The 23013-nt window shown below is 35.1% G+C and overlaps 1 protein-coding gene across 2 annotated transcripts in view; it reads right to left on the bottom strand.

Moving 5' to 3' along the window:
- KCNQ5 (potassium voltage-gated channel subfamily Q member 5) overlaps nucleotides 1-23013 on the bottom strand; it is a 532023-nt gene that overhangs the window by 265751 nt on the left and 243259 nt on the right. The window lies entirely within an intron of this gene.

Raw genomic sequence — 23013 nt, 5'->3', positions numbered from 1 at the left:
TGGTTCATTATGTGTACTAATCACTTAGGAAAAGAAAAAGCCTACATCTCCTTTGGTGTCACAGCATGGAAGGTGGTTAGAAATAATTAACAGAAAAAGACACTACTAATCCTTTATTCTCTTAATGATGTGGGTTTGGAACATTCCATCTTTTAAGTGACCTTCTGGTCTTGAAAAAAAAAATACCTAAAACTCACTTTTATGAAAAGTCTTTATTTGATTACTTAGAATCCTGAACTAACCTATTTCACACATGTAGGTTGAAGCTCAGAATTTCTGGTCCAGATGAAGTAAAATTATCTTGATTTGCTGTAAACTGCTTTGGTAGTTTCTTTTTATCAAAAATATAAAGTATAATAGTTAGGATGGTATGCAATATCATAAGAATAGACATATCGGAGAAGTAAGAGAGATTGCCTAGAATGAAGTTCTTTTTACTTATAATGAAAGAAGTGTCACCGTTAGTAAAGAAGGAAAGGATTAATAAATTGTTGTAAGACAAGTATCTGGCTTACGAAAAAAATTTGGAGTCTTTTTTTATACCATTCACCAACAAGAAGAAATTCCATATATACTGGGGATAGCTGTAGGTAATAAATCCCCAAATAAACTTATTCAAATTCAAATTCAAAATAAAAATATAAATACTTCATTAGAGAAAATCAATATGTGGGTGTACTCTTAAAAGTAGGATCAAAATAACACAGTAAAAGTAATAAAAAATTAAATGTCTATGTGATCAAAAAGAATAAACTAAAATCTTTAAAATGTAGATCACAATCTGGTTGGGGAAAAATATAGTATGATCAAGAATATGATGACAGCCGTAGACTGTAAAATTCTTCAAAATCTTTAAGAAAAAACATTATAATTGCAATTAATAAATAAGCAGTAGTACAAATAGAAAACTTAAAACAAAGGAAAATTTATGGGTAAATAGGTTTGACTCAACTAGTAACCAAAGTGATGTAAATTAAGAAAAATAAATATAATTTATTATCAAAATAAAGCTTGATAAATTTAACATACTGCAGAACATGTATAGAGTACAACTCTATTTTCAAAGTAACTTGGAAGTATGTATCATGTCTCAAAAATACTCATACTGCTTGACCCAATAATTTTACTGTTACGAACATATCCTCAAGGAAAAACATGATGCCTAGAGAGATTCATCTCAATATTGTATGTACAAGAAAAAGAATCTTTAAAAAAAAAAGATTTTATTTATTTATTTGAGAGAGAGAGAGAGAGAGAGAATGCACAAGCGGGTAGCAGGGAAGGGGGATGGGGTGGGGAGACCACCTGCTGAGCAGGGAGCCTCATGTGCAGCTCTATCCCAGGACCCTGAGATCATAAGCCCAGCTGAAGGCAGACCTTTAACCCACTGAGCCACCCAGAAGCCCCCCCCCAAAAAAGTCTTAAAGTGCACCAAAGTAGGTTGATGGTTGTTGAGAAATTTTGGTACATGTAAAAGTTAGATAGCATATGGTTATTAAAAACGACTTCTGAGAAGAGGTACTATCAGGAGAAAATGCTTTTGTTAACATGTTTCCTGAAAAATTGGGACATGAAATTATTTGCTTGATAATATAAACATCAGTAGACAGACATTTTCCCTTATGTGTCATTCACTACTCATTAATAAACAAGAAATGCTTTGCACACATATGAAGCTAAGTTACAAATTGCTAGTACTTTTAAATTTGTCACTGAAGATAAACAAAATATTCAAGGAAAGTATTCCTTGGTCTACACTGGTAGTATGGACAGGAGAGACAGGTTTTTGGTAGACAGGAAACACACAGCCTTGTTGTTGTTGTTGTTGTTATTTTAAATAAAGGCACTGTCAATTGTCAGGTGAAACTACTTCTTAGAAAGTTCTTTAAACTTAAAAATTAGTTTTAGAGAAGTTTTCACTCCATTCTCCTCCACCCCACCAACAAAGCCATGAATTTTTAGTCTGTGGTCCTCTACTTCCTCATAATTCCAAGATGTCATGATGTAGCCCTGGCTTTCTCTCAACCATTTCATATTTCCTCTCTTCCTTTTTCCCCCCTTTTTTTTCTCTATCTATTCCCTTGGTTCTATTTTTGTTGAACCCCCAATGACCCTGATAATGGCTCATATCCTTTATTGTTTACCAAGTATTTTCATATGTACCAAGAAAAAAGAAACAGATGGTTTCAGTTCATAAGCCTTCTTCTTCTTCTTCTTTTTTTTTTTTAAAGATTTATTTATTTATTTGAGAGAGAGAGAGAGAGAGAGAGCACAAGCAGGTGAGGCAGAGAGTGAGAGAGAATCCCACACAGACTCAGCCCTGAGCATGGAGCCCATCACAGGGCTGGATCTCATGACCTGAGCGGAAACCAAGAGTTGGCCGCTTAACTGACTGTGCCAGTTAAGCCCTCATTTTCTTATACAAAATCTTTGATAATTCCAATCACCAATAGAGTGAAATTCTCCATTACTTTGAGCCCCAAATTCGGCCAGTGTACAGTTTCACTCTCTTCTATTCCTAGGGTATTCTGTTCTCACCATTATCCAAATATGCTCTGCTTTCTCCGTATTTATGTTTGGCCTTTTATTCTTGTTATCTATTTTACATAGAATAACTGTAATACTAGAATGTGGAACGTAAGAACTTACTAGAAAAAAAAAAAAAAAGAAAAGAAAAGGTTTCTGAGGATTCCCCAGCAAGAGAATACCTAAGGAGACTTCCTCTGGAGTAGTTTCTACAGTACTTGAGTTGTCTGTGGGTTTTTAAGAGATGACTCCGTGAGCATCACACAGCTGAAGGCACCAGTGACTATGGTGGTGGTGATGGGGGTGGTGTCTAGGAATTCTGGGAGCATAACTTTTACCACTGGGAGACTTTGGGAAATATCAGGCACTCTATACTTCAGCTGACCATAATTTATCATTCAAATGAGCACACTGAGATAGAAGTGTGTTATTAAAAATTATACCAGGACAACAAGTGTAAAGCAAAACAGTTACAGACAAATTTTATAGCCTTTTACTTTGTATTTGTTAAAATTATAGGTTCCTAGATATCTGACTTTCTGAATATAAACTTCTGTAATTTGAACCTAAATCTGCATTTTAAACATACAGGCTCCTTAGTTGTTTATTAATTGATGTTTGAAAGCTACTACTCTAAAATGTTTTTTAAACATCTAGGTATATGTGACTTTCTTTTATAATCTTCCCCTAACATAAAATGGAGATCATCATCAATACATTTTATTGAATAAACAATTACAGAGGGTGCCTTCAAGGCATAGTACACATACAAAGTTAAAATTTGCTTTCTGTAAGACATTCCAATGATGCATTTATACCCACTATAGAAGTCAGTTTAAAGATTTGATTTAAATACTATAATTACAGAAGAATTGTTTTCTACTATTTTTCAGGGCAATTATATAACATTACAATTACAATATGACCTCCTTTACAAACTCTAATTGGGCATTTTATTGTAACATAAATAATCTCATTATAATTTAATAGACTTGCTAAGAAATGAACTTTTGGAACTCAAATCATGTTTATATTGATACTATGAAGTTTTGTGACTCAAGCACATTGTTTTAAAATGAAAGAAACTTTTCTACAATGTCCAACTTCTGGAATTTAAAATTTGTCTAGTTCACCTAGTAAGGATCTTACTGAATTTTCTAGTAAATAATTATATTCTCTGAAGTGGATACAAAAACCTTCTGAACTGTACCCCTTCATAAATCTTTGGGAATTAGTATTAGATATTTTGAATATAAGAAAAAAGCCTCTAAGGTCCTTTTCCCATTCTTTAAAAAGTTTCAATATATATCTAGTTAAACATTAAGTCAGTATTCAGGCCTATTACAGGTAGGTTATAGATATATCTTCAGTGGCTGAATAACATGTACATGGACTACATTATACTGTACATGGTAATGAATAATTCAAAGTATCAGTTAATGTTTGTCCTAACCCTGATTCTCTTTGGTGCTATATTCTCTTAAGGAATCCTTTAAAACTGCATGCATTCCCCCCCACCCCCTTCAAAAGGTCTTTTTTTCAAAAACAACAACAACAAAATCACGCTGTCAATGGAATGCTTCTGAATTGTTCATCCTATGGAGGGCCAGATCTTGTCATTTGTCACTTCAGCTGAAATTCAAATAACTTAGTGTTGTGGTGGATATCAACCCAGGATGAGAATCTACATCATTTGGAGCTTTTTTAAAAATACAAGCTCCCAGACCCCACCTTGAACTTGAATAAGAATGTATGGACCTGAGGCCTATGTGGGTGTGTTCTCACGGACATTCTCAAGTAACAACCACTGCTAGTCCTTCTTCATTAGGAAGGAAACCACTGGTGGCTAAGAGTCTCTTTCCAGGGCTTTAGTTTCCAGGGGAGGATCTAATAAAATCCTTGTCTGACTACATGATAGTTTTGTGACCATGTTATTTACTCTCTTTGAGATTAATTGCTCCTCTGAAGTTATTGTACCAAATTAAAAATGCTATTTTTGATAGTAAGAACAAGACAACCGAAGTAAGGGACCTGAATTTCCCTCTATGTAAGACAAATTTTCTTCTTTAGCCTCAAAAAGAAATGATTTTATGTGAATATTATTCTTTATACAATCTCCTTCTGCTAGTTTTCACTTGATCAGACAGCTCTGACAGTCTCCATGAGGAATCGTAAAAATAATCAACCTTATCCTCAAGAATTGTCAACTAAGACAAAGCTGGAGGGAAATTCATTTTCACCATCTCCTAATATTTGATTTACAAAGAAATTTGGTTTTTTTAGCCTCTCTTGCTTTCAGAATAAAAATTTGCAACATAATCTTCCAGAACAATTTGTATATCATTCCTAACAAAGATGTTTTGACCATCTATCAAAACTCAATGCCACTCAAGTTGTTATACAAAAGCCAAATTACTACAGAGGTTAACAGTGAGAACTGTTGAGTTGAATGCCAGAAAAGAAAAAGAAAAACTTCAAGGCCACTGGGTAATTCTGTGTATTCATGGCAGTTTTTAAAATCACTTCCTCTTTAAATGTAATATTCTGATCCTATGGGAGAAGTAGGGATGTATATAAGGTATGTATCCTAGGAAGCATCAAAGGTAAATTTCAAGTGTCAGAGTAACTGCTCTAACTCATTTAAGTCAATAGATGTGACAAATGTTAGAGGGACCCTGCTTCTGCCTGGAACACTCTTCCTTCACCTGTTTCCACAGCTTACTTCCTCACCACCTTTGAGTCTTAGTTCAGGTTTCCTTCTTAGAGGTGTTCCTGTGAGCACTTACTTAAAATTAGAATCCCTTGTTTGCTCCAGCACTGTATCCCTACCCTCTTTTATTTTTCCATAATACTTGTCACTTTCTAATGTCCCTTATAATTTACTTATATATTATGTTTATTGTCTCTATCTTCCTACACATACACACAGATACTCAGAATGTGGCCTCCATGAAGGCAGGGATTTTTTTCCCTTTTGCTTGCTGCTATATCCTTAATGCCTACAAAAGGGTACTATGCAATGATAATTTGGTAAAAAAATATTGAATGAATAAGTAAGTAAGTGGGTGAATGAGGACTATCCAGTAATGCAATGTGGCGGGGGTGAGGGGGAAGAGGACGTCCTTACATATGGCCAAATGAGGGTTATTTGCCAAGGCTAGGTGAAGCAGGAAACTCCTCAGCTTGGGCACTCCAGAGAGAAGTGAAGACCCACAAAATGTGAACTGCCATACTTGGTTTTGGAGTTGCTGTCACTACTGCATCATCCTCTGACCCTGAGACCAGAAACATGGTTCCTTCACAGACCCAGTCTGGACCCCATCTAAACCACTCCGCCCAACACCACCAGAATTCTTGGTCTCAAGTCAAATTTTGATCATGACTTTCATTTGCTTAACAGCCTTCACTGACTCTCTACTTCTTTTTTTTTTTTTTTTTTAAAGATTTTATTTATTTGTCAGAGAGAGAGGGAGAGCGAGCGAGCACAGGCAGACAGAGAGGCAGGCAGAGGCAGAGGGAGAAGCAGGCTCCCTGCTGAGCAAAGAGCCCGATGTGGGACTCGATCCCAGGACGCTGGGATCATGACCTGAGCCGAAGGCAGCTGCTTAACCAACTGACCCACCCAGGTGTCCCGACCGACTCTCTACTTCTTCAAGATAAAGTCTAACAAAATGTATAAAACTCCTATTTGTAGTTCATTTTTTCCTTATTATTGCCTGCCCTCTGGGCACTGAGTCTTATCAAAGTACTTGCAGTTTTCCAAAAGTGCTATGTTCTCTATGTCCATATACTTGTTTTCCTTTAGCAGTTCTATCCTTTTCATCTGGTCAACATCTGGGATCCTCTTAGTCTCAGCACAAATATCCTCTTCCTTCCCCAAAGCCTACCCTGGATTGCTGAGAATACACTGTTACCTGCTACTTCTCAGCATACTGGATCTGTCCATTTTCCTTGTAGTTCTGCCAATTTTTAATGTTTTATTTAATGTTTTAGCCCTCTTTGTCTCTCATATTGTTTTTGTTTTAAAATTTATTTTTCTGCTTTTAATAAAGCTATACCAACTTCCTTCTGGTTAGTTTTCTTGGTACATATTTTCTCATGATTTTACTTTCAGTATTTTTGTGTTGTTTATTTTTAAGTGGGCTTCTAATAATCATAATATAGTTAGTTTTAAAAAAAAAAACTCTCAATCTTTGTCCTTTAATTACTTAGTTTATTTTCACTTACTCAGTTAGCAGTATATTTAAACTTTTTCTAATTTTTTCCTTTAACCCTTTTTGAATTGATTGGCTTATTTTTCTTTGTTTAGAAAAATTAACTTTACTAGTTTTAGAATTACACTCTTGAATTCTATTATTTTAGTGCTTACTCTAATTTCTCATATGAGTAGTTAACTTTAAGTTTACATTACATTCGCCCTTTTTTTGCAATAATACAAGGGCCTTTGAACATTTTAACCCTGATTACTACCACCACCACCAAGTATATGCTGTTATCTAGGTTTTTAGTTGTTTTGTTTATTTTGAAAATTAAATGCTATTTCTTAATCACTTATTGTTAGTGTTTATTTAGATTTATCTATGTGTTTACTCTTTTCTTTGTCCACTATTCTTTCTTGCATCCCAGATTTTCCTTTCAGGAAAATTTTTCTCCTTTCATACAACACTTTCATTCTAATTAATATCTTCCAAATTTATTTGCTATTGTTTTTCAGTAGTTTTCTTTTTTAACCCTATGACAATTAGTTCTTAAAATTTACTTGCTTATATTTACATAATTATGCTCACCATTCTTTCTTATCTTTCAGACAAGATATCCTTTTTGGGATAATTTGATTTTTTATTTAAATACATCTTTTAGAAAAATATGTGTGAGGGTTTCTTGGTAATAAATTCTTTGGTTTTAGTTTTCTATATTTACTTTTTTAAATGTCTAAAAAGAAACATTTTTCTTTGTTTTTGAAAGGCATACAATTATACTTGCCATTAATTTATTTATCTCTTGGAACTTTAAAATCATTCCATTATCTTCTTTATTCCATTGTTGCTCTTGAGAAATCAGTTGTCATCTAATTGCTACTCCTTATGTTATTTACTTTTCCCTCTGGCTTCTTGTAGGAATCTTCTGTGTTCTACGGTTTGTATATGATGTGTATGGATTTCTTTGTATTAATTCACTTAAGATAAGTTTGGCTACTCAACTCATAATTAGCATTTTTCTTCAATTCTAGAAATTTCTTAATTATGTTCTGGAATAGCACCTCTTCCCCCTATTCTTTCTGGATTCTGATTAAATATTTCTCCTTCAAAAATTTTCATATTTTCCTTTTTTATGCTGCATTCTAGGTAATTTCTTCACATTTATATTCTACTTCACTAATTCTTTTTTTCAGCTCTATCTACAATGCTTCTCACATTTATTATACACATATTCACACATCACATATATACATATAGAAGTTTTGTTCATTCTTTTTTCTACCATGATGCCTAGTTAGCTCTAATGTTCCTTTGTTCTTTCGTCACACTTGTGGGATCCTATTTTTTCTTTGAACAGATTTAACATGTCTATTTTATATTCTGAAATGGCAAAAATACAGTATGTGCAATCTTTGAGGGTCTGATTCTGGCATTTGTTTCTTTTGCTGACCCTCACTCATGTAGCTCATGGGTATACAATGTAAGAATTCTTGAAGTCCTGGGTTAAGGTGTATTCCTCCAGAGAAGATTTTCTTTTATTTATGTCTGGCATAAACTTAGATTTTGGGAGAACATAAAAGTCATATAAACTCAAGTCCACACTTCACATAAGAGTTGGTTTCTAGTTCTCAGTGGAGACCTTTTTCCTCCCTCTAGCAAGAGCTATTGTTGAGACAAATTAATTTCATTAGTCTCTTGCCTTGAAGAGTAGTTTTTCTACACTATTTTACTATTTCTCTGTGGCAGTTACCCTTCAACAGTTTTTGTTTTACTTGAGACACTTCTGCAGCGCCCCCTAGGCTTTTCCTCCTTTCCTCCTATATGTGTGATCAAGCACTAGGCCACTAAACATGACAGAAGCACATTATAGATGCCAACTGCCTTCTATTTGGATTCATGATTTCCTCTTAATTTTGGCCTTTTAAGAGCTCCCATACTTTTCTGCCAATTCAGCTATGCATTTTTAGGTGAAGTTTTAAGAGGAATTTTCAGGCTATCTGTCCTATCATATAGTTAGAAAGGTAGGTCTTTCTTTCAGTATTCTTAATTAACCATTTGATAGCATTTAATGCTTCCCTTTGTATTGTCAATTAGGTTTTCTATTTGTCCCAGCTGATTTGTGTTCATCCTAGGGGCAGGAACTATTTCTTAATGTGTACTAAAAAATATTTATTCAAGAAATATTCCTTTTCTATTACTATGAACTGATACACTGAGTTAGTTGTATATATAAAGGTAGTCTAAATTGAAATGGTGTTTGAATTTAACATACTGACAATTAAAAAATAATGAAAGCTTACATTTATTGAATCATTTCTAGTTACTAAATGGCCAGCTGTTCAGATAAATGCTTCATATTTCTCATCTTATATTAATTTTCACAATTCGCCTGTGAGTTTGCCATTGTTATTAATTCATTTTAAAGATGATGAGACAGAGGCTGGGAGAAGTGACTTACATATGACAAGAGAAGAGTGTGATCATTATTATGGTAAGCTAGCCATGACCCCATTTTAAAAAATATAAAAAATCTCTTTCTATTGAATTCTCTTAATGTTGCCTATTGCTATACACTCAACATTATACACAGTTTCAGAGATTCACTTGGACATATGTAAAGGAAAGCAGGGTAATATCCCTAAGAATGGACCCAATCATAGGCTCTAGGTTATATCCAGGATCAAAGAGTATCTTCAGGCAAGAACACCATTTGAATCACAGCATGACATCTTTTGCTAAAAGAATTCAAACCTTGGTGATTTTATATGTATCAGAATTTTTAACTGAGTCATATCATTGAACACCTACTTGATGTGGCAGAGATTTAACTCATCATGTAAATTCTGAGCAAATGAAGAAGACATATTGTATATGCCCTTAAAGTAATGCATTCTTAAAATGTATCAAGCAATGACAATAGTCATTTGCTATGTAATATATAGTTGGATTTTATTAATGAGATCCTTTCCATGGCATCTTGTACTTTATTCAGCCTCACTTGTAGTTGACATTTGGCCTTTTAATAGCAATTAAGTTGACATTCCTCGCCCCCTTGCTACCCACCCCTTTTGGTCATTTTAATCTGACTTATTGTAGCTTCTAGTCTCTTGCATTCTTTGTTCTCTCCACTTCCCTATCTTCTGTGGCAGCCCAGGCGGCTGCCTGATCTCCTCTGCTTCTCACTCATCGCCTGCTGTGTGATGAGTTGTAGCAAGAGATTTTCCTGCAGGTAGCAATGGGAAATTTTCCACCCAGTTCTCCTGTACCCCTGGCCTCTATGCATACACAATGCTCTCTTTTTGATGTTCTCTCTCCCCCTTGTTTGCAAATGTTCTATTCTGATAGCTTTCTTTCTTTCTTTTTTTTTTTTTTTTCCCCTGCATCAGCTCCATCCCATGTCTGTTTGTTTCATACTGGATTTTTCCTTCTTCTTATTCTTTTTTTTTCCTAAATCCATTAAAAGGTTTTGGCTTTGAATTTTCAAAAGGAGTCTATAAAATTCAACAATGGGTGCTTCAGATATTTTTAATAGAGCATGAGCTCAGCAGGAAAAGAAGTCTTATCAGAATTTTTCACATTATTTTCACACTTTGTTTTATGAAGACAGTAAACCCAGAAAAAAACCACATTGCTCATTTGAGTATGGGAAGTATCAACTGTTCTAGAAGAAATGGTGGTATAAGTAAATCGATGAAAACATTGCCAGAGGGAAAATCATCTGTTTAACATTTCAAAAAGTGTTGAGAGCATAGGTACTGTTCTTTTTTTCAGCAGCTCTAATCAGACAATGATTACCTTACACCTTAAGGGTAGATGCGGAAGATTGGTGAATCTAAGACTCAAGTGTTAGAAATCTCACAGAAGAGTGGGTTTTTGATAGATCTTAGGCCTGTAATTAATTACAGGCCAACAGCTACATGAGTCATAACTTGTTAGTCACATTAAAACTCTCTACCTAAATCAAGTTGAAAATAAAATATAGATCTATTTTTCCTAAATAAAAAAAGAAAAGGTGTTCCCAACCCTAAAGGCCATAAACCTCCCACAATAATGCATACATTGTTGTCAAACTTCCCTCAGTTCTTCAGAAAAACATCTCACAGTCAAACACAAACCCAACAGAATGCAGATAAATTAGTTAAACCATCCCTAGAATGTTTGTGAAATGTACTGATATGGAGAGAAGAATAATAGTAATATATCCGATATTCATAATTACTCCAAAATTCTCAATAGTAAATTTAAAAAGTAATGATTTTTAGAAAAATGAATTTCTGAAAGTTAGAGACAAAGCAAGTAAAAGTCTCAACATTTTTGATGTTTTCTGGTTCCCTTAACAACTTTATACAATGTCAGTGCCTTCTGCTTTTCCTAAAGACATTACTGATGAATTCTCTCATTTCACTCCACTCATTTGGTTGCATTTTTCTTTGTTTTTATGACATCTGATGTATTTAGAAGTTTATCAAGATTTGCTTGTGCAAATTCAGGCTTTTTGAAAAAGAGTATTTCCCAGTTGATGCCTGTACCCTGTTCTGCATTACTAACAATTATGCAAATGGATCTTAGAACCACCCACGTCCACTTGTAACATGAAGCTCCCTCTGTACAGTAGGACTAAAATTCAGAGACTAAATATATCTGTAATAGTGTTGAACTTTAAAAAATTTAAATTGGGATGTTTTGGCTTTTGAAGTGGCAATCATATATTTTACAAAATTATTACTTAGTGGGGTGCCATATTGTTGTTGTTGGTTTTTTTTCCTCTGTTCTGTTCATTAAAATACTCATGTGCATGAACAAGGCTCCATAGAAATCTACCTATCTCTATCCTTCTTTTTCTTTTACTGGTGAGTGAACAATCAAAAAGCTGAAAAATGAAGACTGAATTGCGGAAGGACCAGTTGGAAAGAGTCTCAATAGGTAATTTAATCTGTTCTTTGGCTTTTATCCCAAGTAGCATTTTGCTTATACTTTACTTATAATATCTTTTATTCCTCCTAAAATTATAGTTGGCTATATCCTCATTTGTCTGCTTTAGTACATTGAAATCTCTTTAAAGACATTTTAGCTACTTTTCAGTGCATCATCATGCTTATCACATAATAAGGGTTTGATAAGAAACACGAGTTTTTAATCCTGTTTTTAAAAACCTCCAGAGAAAATAATTAGAGATATATTTCAGAAAAAAGTGATCAGGAACTTAAAATGATTTATGCTGGAGTTAAAGTTCATTACTTCTATTCTGTCCTTCACAGAACTAAAGAAATTAGCTAATGGTCTAATGTTGAGGGTTCTCAGGGGGATAGCCGGATTTGTGTCCTGTATTCATCAATCCTCAGCTATATGACCATGAGCAAGTCACTGAACTTCTTTAGGACTCATTTTCTGATTCCTAAGATAGTGATAATAACAGTTTAACAGTTAACCTTTCTCAGCTGGTTCTCCTAAGGATTAAATATGGTACAAACAAAATATTGAGTGTAATTTCTGATATGTAGCAACACTCACTCATCAAATGATGGCTATCATCATTACCATTATCAACATCATCAAGCTGGATTACCACAATCAATAGTTTAAAATGTAATCTCTAATTCCTTGATTCCTTTCTATTTCATAAACTTTGAAAAAATCCAACTGTCCATTTTCTTTTTGCTCTGATCATTTGCTCTTTGAATGCTATCAGTCCTATTATTTTTTAAAAATATTTGTTTAAAAATAAACAAATAAAATATTTGTTTATTTACTTAATTAGAGAGAGAGAGTGAGTGGGAAGGAAAGAGAGAGGAAATCTGAAGCATATTCCACGCTGAGTGCAGAACCCTGTGCAGGGCTCGATCTCATGGGTGCAAGATCATGACCTGAGCCAAAACCAAGAGTCAGATGCTTAATTAGCTGAGCTACCTAGACTCTCTCAGTCCTACTATTTAATACGGCACTAGAGGAGCTAACTAAAGCAGTAAGAGAAAAAATTGAGTTGGGAAGATAGAAAGAACAGTTGGCATAACTGATGGACTTGATAATCTACATACAAAATCTGAGATAATAAAAAACTATCTATTAAAACTAGTTAGACAATTCAGCAAGGTAGGAAGACATAAGACCAAACAGTAGTGTTTCTATACAACAGCAAGAGCAAAAAGGAAAATGAAATAGAAAAAAGATACTATTCATAATGATGACAACACCTTTAAGGTTCCCAGCCATAAATAAAACAAAGGCATGCATGTTTCTGTGATGTTTATTGTTATTCACAGAAGACCGGAATGAATTGTAAGCTAGGATGAATGAATGCATAGGAAGACATAGTATTATTCAGATATCACTTCTTTCAAAATTTTCAATAAATTCTGTCAACTTTCAAGCAAACCCTAGGAGGGTGTTTTTGGGAGAGGATCAACTAACAAAGTGATTTTATTATCATATGGAAGACTAAAGATTCAAAACTGGACAAGACAACCAGACAAAAGGAAATAAGGAGGGAAAGATGCCCTACCAGATGTCTTAAATATATCACAGTTAAGAATATTGATGGGCACAGGGACAGACAAAAAGTAGATCTGTGCAAAAAAAATCAAGAGCCTGTAGCCTTTTAAGTATTCATGGATCTTGATGTTTCATGAGGAGGCATTACAAATCATCAGAGAAAATAGGAAAATGGGCTAGTGATGATATTGGGACAGCTGCCTTTGGAAATGAAAACAAAATGAAATTAGTTTTACTTTTTTATACCATATATGAAAAGAAACTTCAAATGATTTAAAGACCCAAATGTGAAAAAAGAACTTTAAAAAATCTTGAAGATGTAGACTATCCTTATTACATCAGGGCAAGAAAAAAATTATGATATTACACACAAGATGATAAAGCTTCTTATTTTTTTTTTTAAGATTTTATTTATTTATTTGACAGACAGCACACAAGATGATAAAAAATTGATAAATTCAATACATCAAAATACAAAACTTCTCTACAGTGAAAGACACCATAATACTAAGCATAAAGTACCTGAAAGATATATATGTTAACATATAAAACAACTGGTAAGTATTTAGAATATATAATATCATTTAGAAAAAAAGACATAAAAAAGAAATGGGCAAGGAAGAGGATAGGAAATTCACTAAATGGAAATCACAAATGGTAAATAAATGTATGAAAAGACATTCAATCTGATTTGTAATTAAGGCAGTGAAAAGCAAAAAAATGAAGAGAAGCCATTCCATGTTATCAGAAGTAGCAAAACTTAAAATGTCTGACAATGTCAAATATTGGTAAGAATTAGGAGAAATTGGAAGTCTTATATGCTCCTGGTGGAAGTGAAAACTGTCAACCCAGTTTGAAGCACAATTTGTTAATATTTAGTGAAGTTAGAAGTGAACAGAATGTATAATCCAACAATTACACTTCTAGATATACACCCCAAGGACACTCTCATACCTGGGGACAGATATATTTAATAATATTTGCTTATAGCATGTTTTTAATAGTCAAGAAGTTAGGAACCCTCTAAATCGCATGGATCAATAATGGTATAGTCATATGAGGGGCTACTATATACATGTAAACATGGAAAGATCTTGAAAACATAACATTTATCTAAAAAATAAATGTGAAATGATTATTTACATGAAGACTCAGTTGCATCTGAAGTGAATATAGGATCTAGTAAATCACAGCTAATTACATAAAGGTTAGACATTCTCATAATTTAACATATAATTTGATATGATAACTTATTACATGGCATATTTAGACTGGTGAAAAATGATAGTCTGAAAAAAGTGACATAAAAACATTTATAATAGAATATTTTTTAGCATAACTTAATAAAATTGAATTTAAAGATATAATAATACTTCATGAAGTTCATATAAATTTCAAAAAATGCCTCTCCTAGCTCTGTTATTAAGTAGTCTTGGAAAATGCCATCATGTCTATCTTCAATTCAAGTCACAGTGTGACATGCACCCATGGTACCTAGATTTTGGTTTCTTCATTCCAGAAAAGAAGTCAGAACTCCCTGAAAAGTAGTTGATTCCCTCTTACAGAGTAGGGAAAATAAAGTTGTACTTCAAATTAGTAGTGAGAAATGCTTTCAAAGCACTGAAAGTTAGAATGCTGTCAAATATGTCTGAGGGCAGTTTCTATAGGGAAAAATATACCTCCAGGGGGTGTGACAATCAGAGTACCATAAAAGAAAATAACAATGCTGTCAAAAGCCATGAATTTACAATGTTACTTAAAATAGGTAAATCTTATGAATATAAAGAAGCAATAGCATCTATTGATTTCTAGCATTGTCTATATAAAGTACATATATCAACTGAAATATGTAAGTACATTGTATTTTATTTTCATCAGTCCCATTAGGAAAAATTTGGAAGGCAAAAATTTAAGGAGAGGGAGAGGGGTCAAGATGGCAGAAGAGTAGCAGACTGAGATGACATTAGGTTACAGGACTTTAGCTAGACAGTTATCAAACCATTCCGAGCACCTACAAACCCAATAGGAGATCGAAGAGAAGAAGAGCAGCAATTCTAGAAACAGAAAATCAACCACTTTCTGAAAGGCAGGACATAAGGAGAAGTGAATCCTAAGCCATGGGAAGATAGACCACAGGGGAAGGGGCCGGCTCCTGGCAAGCAGTGGAGCAACAGAGCACAAAATTTGAACTTTTAAAATTCTGCTCCACTGAGGGGCATCACTCCAGAGGCTGAGAGGGGGTGGAACCCTCGTGGGGACAGTGTGGTCTCAGGTCCCATGGGGTCACTGAAAGATTAGGGATGTCTGAGTATAGCAGAGCTTGCAGGTATCAGAGCAGGGGGGCCGGCTACAGAAACGAAGCCCGCTACAGAGACAGAGCCGAGAAGTGAGCTCTCAGCTTGGGGTTACTTTATACTGTAATCCTCGGCACAATCATGCCACTGCTTTTTTGCAGGGACCCCACAAGTGACAGATCCAGGGAGGACTTCCCTCCTCCACCAGAAGAACAGAGCTGCAGGATCTGCTGGATTTGGAGTCTCCAAACGGGGCTATGTACCAAAGACAAAAACACTCGGTAACAGGTTGGGTGAGCTCGGAGCTTGGCCGGAGACCAGGGGGACACGAGTGATGGAGTGCTTTTCTCTGAGGGTGCACTGAGGGGTGGGGCCCTGAGCTCTCGGGTCCTCCAGGCTGGAGATTATAAGGCCACCATTTTCATTCCCATCCTCCAGAACTCTAGGGAAAGCACTCAGGGAAAAAAGCTCCTGAGAGCGAACCTGAGCAGATTACTTAGCCTGGTCCCTGGCAAAGGTGGCACAATTCCACCTTGGACAAAGACACTTGAGAATCACTACAACAGGACCCTCCCCCAGAAGATCATCAAGAACATCCAGCCAAGACCAAGCTCACTGATCAAGGAGAACAGTGGAATTCCAGAGGAGGGGAAAGGAAAGCATGGAATTCATGGCTTTCTCCCCATGATTCTTTAGTCTTGTAAAGTTAATTAAATTTTTTAAATTTTATTTTTTTCTTATTCTATTTTTTTAACTTTTCCTCTTTTTTAACATTTTTAACTAGTTTATCATAACAATACCTTTCTTAAAAAAATCTTTTTAAACCTTCATTATTATAGTCATATTTTATCCATCATTGTATCTAGCTTTGTTTTTTATATAGATAAAGGGTTTTTTCTTCTAAAAATTTTTGGGATACAATTTCTTCTAATAGATGAAAATATGTCCTAAATCTAGCACAGAGCTTTGTTCTAGTCTCCAGCCTGAGCAAATACTCTCCACTTTCTTTTTCCAACCAAATTACCTTATCAATTCCTTTACTAGAATTTTTAAAAGTTTTCATCTTTACAGTCATATTCCATCCCTTCATCATGTTTACTCTTATTTTTGTATATATATAAATTTTTCTTTCTTCAAAATTTTGGGAGGTAGTTTCTTCTAAGAGACCAAAATATACCCAAAATCAAGTGGGTGGCTCTGTTCTATTCACCAGTCTAATATATATATTATATATATAATATAATTATATAATTGTATATTATATAAATATATTATATATTATATAATAATAATCTTATATATATATTTTTTTTTAATTTTTAAAAAAATATTTTTAAACTTTTTACCCCCTTTCTTCTCCCCATGATTTGGGGTCTCTTCTGATTTGGTTAGCGTACATTTTTTCCTGGGATCTTTGCCACCCTTTTAGTATTTTATTCTCTCGCCCATATATTCTTATCTGGATAAAATGACAAGGTGGAAAAACTCACCACAAAAAGAAAAAGCACAAGAGACAGTACCAAAGGCCAGGGAACTAATCAATAAGGACATTGGTAATATGTCAGATGTAGAATTCAGAATGATGATTCTCAAGGTGCTAGCCGGGCTTGAAAAAAGCATGGAAGATATTAGAGAAACGCTGTCTGGAGAAATAAATGCCCTGTCTGGAGAAATAAAAGAACTAAAATCTAACCAAGCTGAAATCAAAAAAGCTGTTAATGAGGTGCAAACAAAAATGGAGGCTCTTACTGCTAAAATAATGAGGCAGAAGAAAGAATTAGTGATATAGAAGACCAAATGACAGAGAATTAAAAAACTGAGCAAAAAGGGGAGAATTTGAGAGGTAAGTGATACCATATGATGAAACAATATTAGAATAATTGGGATTCCAGAAGAAGAAGAAAGCAAGAGCGGGGGCAGACAGTATATTGGAGCAAATTATTGTAAAGAATTTCCCTAATATGGCAAAGGGAATAAGCATCTAAATCCAAAAGACACAGAGAATCCCCCTCAAAATCAATAAAAATAGGTCCACACCCCACCATCTAATAGTAAAACTTACAAGTCTTAGAGACAAAGAGAAAATCCTGAAAGCAACCTGGGACAAGAAGTCTGTAACATACAATGGTAAAAATATTAGACTGGCAGCAGACTTATCCACAGAGACCTGGCAGGCCAGAAAGAACTGACATGATATATTCAGAGCACTAAATAAGAAAAACATGCAGCCAAGAATACTATATCCAACTAGGCTATCATTGAAAATAGAAGGAGAGATAAAAAGTTTCCAGGACAAACAAAAACTAAAAGAATTTGTAAACCCCAAACCAGCCCTACAGGAAATACTGAAAGTGGTCCTCTAAGCAAAGACAGAGACTAAAAGTAGTAGACCAGAAATGAACAGAGACAACATACAGTAACAGCCACCTTTCAGGCAATACAGTGGCACTAAATTCCTATCTTTCAATAGTTACCCTGAATGTAAATGGGCTAAATGCCCCCAGTGAAAAGACCCAGGTACAGGAATGGATAAAAAAATAAAACCCATCAATATGCTGTCTACAAGAAACTCATTTTAGACCCAAAGATTTAGACTCCAGATTTAAAGTGATAGGGTGAAAAACAATTTAACATGCTAATGGCATAAAAAGAAATTTGGGGTGGCAATCCTTATATCAGATAAACTAGATTTTAAGGCAAAGCCTATAATAGGAGATGAGGAAGGACACTATATCATATATAAAGGGTCTGTCCAACAAGAAGATCTAACAATTTTAAATATCTATACCCCTAACATGGGAGCAGCCAACTATATAAACCAATTAATAACAAAATCAAAGAAACACATTGACAATAACACAATAATACTAGGGGACTTTAACACCCTCCTCACTGAAATGGACAGATAATCCAAGCAAAAGATCAACAAGAAAATAAAAGCCTTAAATTATGACACGCTGGACCAGATGGACATCACAGATATATTCAGAACATTCCATCCCAAAGCAACAGAATACACATTCTTCTCTAGTGCACATGGAACATTCTCCAGAATAGACCACATCCTGGGTCACAAAGCAGGTCTCAATTGGTACCAAAAGATTGCGATCATTCCATGCATATTTTCAGACCACAATGCTCTGAAGCTAGAACTCAATCACAAGAGGCAAGTTGGAAAGAACTCAAATTCATGGAGGCTAAAGAACATCCTACTAAAGAATGAATGGGTCAACCAGGAAATTAAAGAAGAATTTTTAAAAAATCATGGAAACAAATGAGAATGAAAATACAACTGTACAAAATGTATGGGACACAGCAAAGGCAGCCCTGAGAGGAAAGTATATAGTGATACAAGCCTTTCTCAAGAAACAAGAAGGTCTCAAATACACAACCCAACCCTGCACCTAAAGGAGGTGGAGAAAGAACAGCAAAGAACACCTAAACCCAGGAGGAAAAGAAAAATAATAAAGATCAGAGCAGAAATCATGAAAAAGAAACCAAAAAGCAATAGAACAAATCAACGAAACTAGGAGCTTATTCTTTGAAAGAATTAATAAGATTGATAACCCCCCGGCCAGACTTATCAAAAAGAAAAGAGAAACGGCCCAAATAAATAAAATCATGAATGAAAGAGGAGAGATCACAACCAACACCAAAGAAATACAAACAATTATAAGAACATATTATGAGCAAGTATACACCAGCAAATTTGACAATCTGGAAGAAATGGATGCATTCCTAGAGATGTATAAACTACCAAAACTGAACAAGGAAGAAATAGAAAAACTACAGACCCATAACCAATAAGGAGATTGAAGCAGTCATCAAAAATCTCCTAACAAACAAGAGCCCAGGGCCAGACGGCTTCCCAGGGGAATTCTACCAAACATTAAATGAAGAATTAATACCTATTCTCCTGAAACTTTTCCAAAAAATAGAAATGGAAGAAAAACTTCCAAACTCATTTTATGAGGCCAACATTACCTTGATCCCCAAACCAGACAAAGATCCTATCAAAAAAGAGAATTACAGACCAATATCCTTGATGAACACAAATGTGAAAATTCTCACCAAAACATTAGCCAATAGGATCCAACAATACATTGAAAGGATTATTCACCACGACCATATGGGATTTATTTCAGGGCTGCAAGTTTGGTTCAACATCTGAAAATCAATTAATGTGATATACTACATTAATAAAAGAAAGAACAAGAACCATATGATGCTCTCAACAGATGTTGAAAAAGCATTTGTCAAAGTACAGTGTCCTTTCTTGATCAAAACTCTTCAAAGTGTAGGGATACAAGGTACATACCTCAATATCATCAAAGTCATCAATGAAAAACCCACAGCAAATATTCTCAATGGGGAAAAACTGAGAGCTTTTCTGCTAAGGTCAGTAACACAACAAGGCTGTCCACTATCACCACTGTTATTCAACATAGTACCAGAAGTTCTAGCCTCAGCAATCAGAAAACAAAAAGAAATAAAATGTCTCCAAACCAGCAAAGAAAAAGTCAAACTCTCACTCTTTGCAGATGATATGATACTTTTTGTAGAAATCCTAGAAGGCTCCACTCCAAAATTGCTAGAACTCATATAGGAATTCAGTAAAATGTTAGGATATAAAATCAATGCACAGAAATCAGTTGCATTTCTATATACCAACAACAAGACAGAAGAAAGAGAAATTAAGGAGTTGGTCCCTTTACCATTGCACCCAAAACTATAAGATACCTAGGAATAAACCTAACCCAAAAGGCAAGGAATCTGTACTCAGATAACTATAAAGTACTCATGAAAGAAATTGAAGAAGACACAAAGAAATGGAAAAACGTTCTATGCTCCTGGATTGGAAGAATAAATATTGTGAAAATGTCTATGCTACCTAAAGCAATCTACATGTTTAATGCAAGCCCTATCAAAATCCCATCCATTTTTCCCATCCATTGTTCCAAAGAAATGGAACAAATAATCCTAAAATTTATATGGAATCAGAAAAGACCTTGAATAGCCAGAGGAATATTGAAAAAGAAAGCCAAAGTTGGTGGAATCACAATTCCAGACTTCAAGCTCTATTAAAAGTTGTCATCATCAAGACAGTATGGTACTGGCACAAAAACAGACACATAGATCAATGGAACAGAATAGAGAGCCCAAAAATAGACCCTCAACTCAATGGTCACCTAATCTTTGACAAAGCAGGAAAGAATGTCCAATGGAAAAAAGACAGTCTCTTCAACAAATGGTGTTGGCAAAATTGGACAGCCACATGTAGAAAAATGAAACTGGACCATTTCCTCATACCACACACAAAAATAGACTCAAAATGGATAAAGGACCTCAATGTGAGAAAGGAATCCATCAAAATCCTTGAGGAGAACACAGGCAGCAACCTCTTCGACTTCAGCTGCAACAACTTCTTCCTAGGAACATTGCCAAAGGCAAGGGAAGCAAGGGCAGAAACGAACTATTGGGACTTCATCAAGGTCAAAAGCTTTTGCCAGGAAAGGAAATAGTTAACAAAACCAAAAGACAACTGACAGAATGGGAGAAGATATTTGCAAGCGACCTATCAGATAAAGGGCTAGTGTCCAAAATCTATGAAGAGCTTGTCAAACTCAACCCAAAGAACAAATAATCCAATCAAGAAATGGGCAGAGGACATGAATAGACATTTCTGCAAAGAAGACATTCAGATGGCCAGCAGACACATGAAAAAGTGCTCAGCATCACTCAGCATCAGGGAAATGCATATGAAAACCACAATGAGATACCACCTCACACCAGTCAGAATGGCTAAAATTAACAAGTCAGGAAATGACAGATGCTGGCAAGGATGCAGAGAAAGGGGAACCCTCCTACACTGTTGGTGGAAATGCAAGCTGGTGCAACCACTCTGGAAAACAGCATGGAGGTTCCTCAAAAAGTTGAAAATAGAGTGACCCTGCGACCCAGCAATCTCACTACTGGGTATTTACTCTAAAGATACAAATGTAGTGATCTGAAGAGCCATGTGCACCCAAATGTTTATAGCAGCGATGTCCACAATAGCCAAACTATGGAAGGAAACTAGATGTCCATCAACAGATGCACGGATAAAGAAGAGGTGGTATGTATATATATACAACGGAATACTATGCAGCCATCAAAAGAAATGAAATCTTGCCATTTGTGATGATGTGGATGGAACTAAAGGGTATTATGCTTAGCAAAATAAGTCAATCAGAGAAAGACAATTATCATATGATCTCCCTGATATGAGGAAGTTGAGAGGCAACGTGGTGGGTTTGGAGGGTAGGAAAACAATAAATGAAACAAGATGGGATTGGGAGGGAGACAAACCATAAGAGACTCTTAATCTCACCAAACAAACTGAGGGTTGCCGGGGGCAGGGAGGTAGGGAGAGGGTGGTTGGTTATGGACATTGGGGAAGTTATGTGCTATGGTGAGTCCTGTGAAGTGTGTAAACCTGGTGATTCACAGACCTGTACCCCTGGGGCTAATAATACATTATATGTTAAAAAAAAATAAAAAAATAATTAAAAAAATATGTGATATATATACACAAAATGGAATACTATGCAGCCATCAAAAGAAATGAAATCTTGCCATTTGCAATGATGTGGATGGAACTAGAGGGTATTACACTGAGTGAAATAAGTCAATCAGAGAAAGTCAATTATCATATGATCTCCCTGATATGAGGAATGTGAAAGGCAAAGTGGTGGGTTTGGGAGGTTAGAGAAGGAAAAAATGAAACAAGATGGGATTGGGAGGGAGACAAACCATAAGAGATTCTTAATCTCACAAAATAAACTGAGGGTTGCCGGGGGTAGGCGGTTAGGGAGAGGGTGGTTGGGTTATGGTTATTTGGGAGGGTATGTGCTATGTTGAGTGCTGTGAAGTGTGTAAGCCTAATGATTCATAGACATGTACCCCTGGGGATAATAATATATTACATATTAATTTTAAAAATTTAAGGAAGAAGCTTTGCTAAAACGTTATGTATGAGATGCTAAAAGGAAAATGGGTAAGGGTGACAATTATGGGATGCCCATAGGACAGGATGTGAGAAACCGTTCCGTAGCAATAGACCAATTGACATCTAGTAGCAGGTATATTATAACAAGAATCCCATCTCAATAATCACTGGCTGCCTGGGACCACATAAGCAAGCACACCTCAGGTCCTATGTTTTGGCCTCAAATCTCTGGCTAATAATCTAAGTCTATACACATATCAAAGTCCTAATGCTATAATATATAAATGTGATCTCTAATTACACAGCCATCTTGAGATGGTTATTTTATATTTCCATGACAAATTATTTTGACATGGGATGATATGACAAATGATGGGACTGGTGGAGAAACATACCACATTCTTAGTAGTAATACTTTTGTGTTAAGTGCAAGTATAATAGTGATTTGTAATTACTTTACTGATTTGTATTTGTGCTATCTGCTTTTTAAAGAAATTAAAGGTTTAAAGAAACCTGG

The sequence above is a fragment of the Neovison vison genome, chromosome 1 (genome assembly GCF_020171115.1).
Source record: "Neovison vison isolate M4711 chromosome 1, ASM_NN_V1, whole genome shotgun sequence".
NCBI lineage: Eukaryota > Metazoa > Chordata > Mammalia > Carnivora > Mustelidae > Neogale > Neogale vison.
The sequence above is the reverse complement of the archived record's forward strand: the minus strand, read 5'-3'. Positions and strand labels throughout refer to the sequence as shown.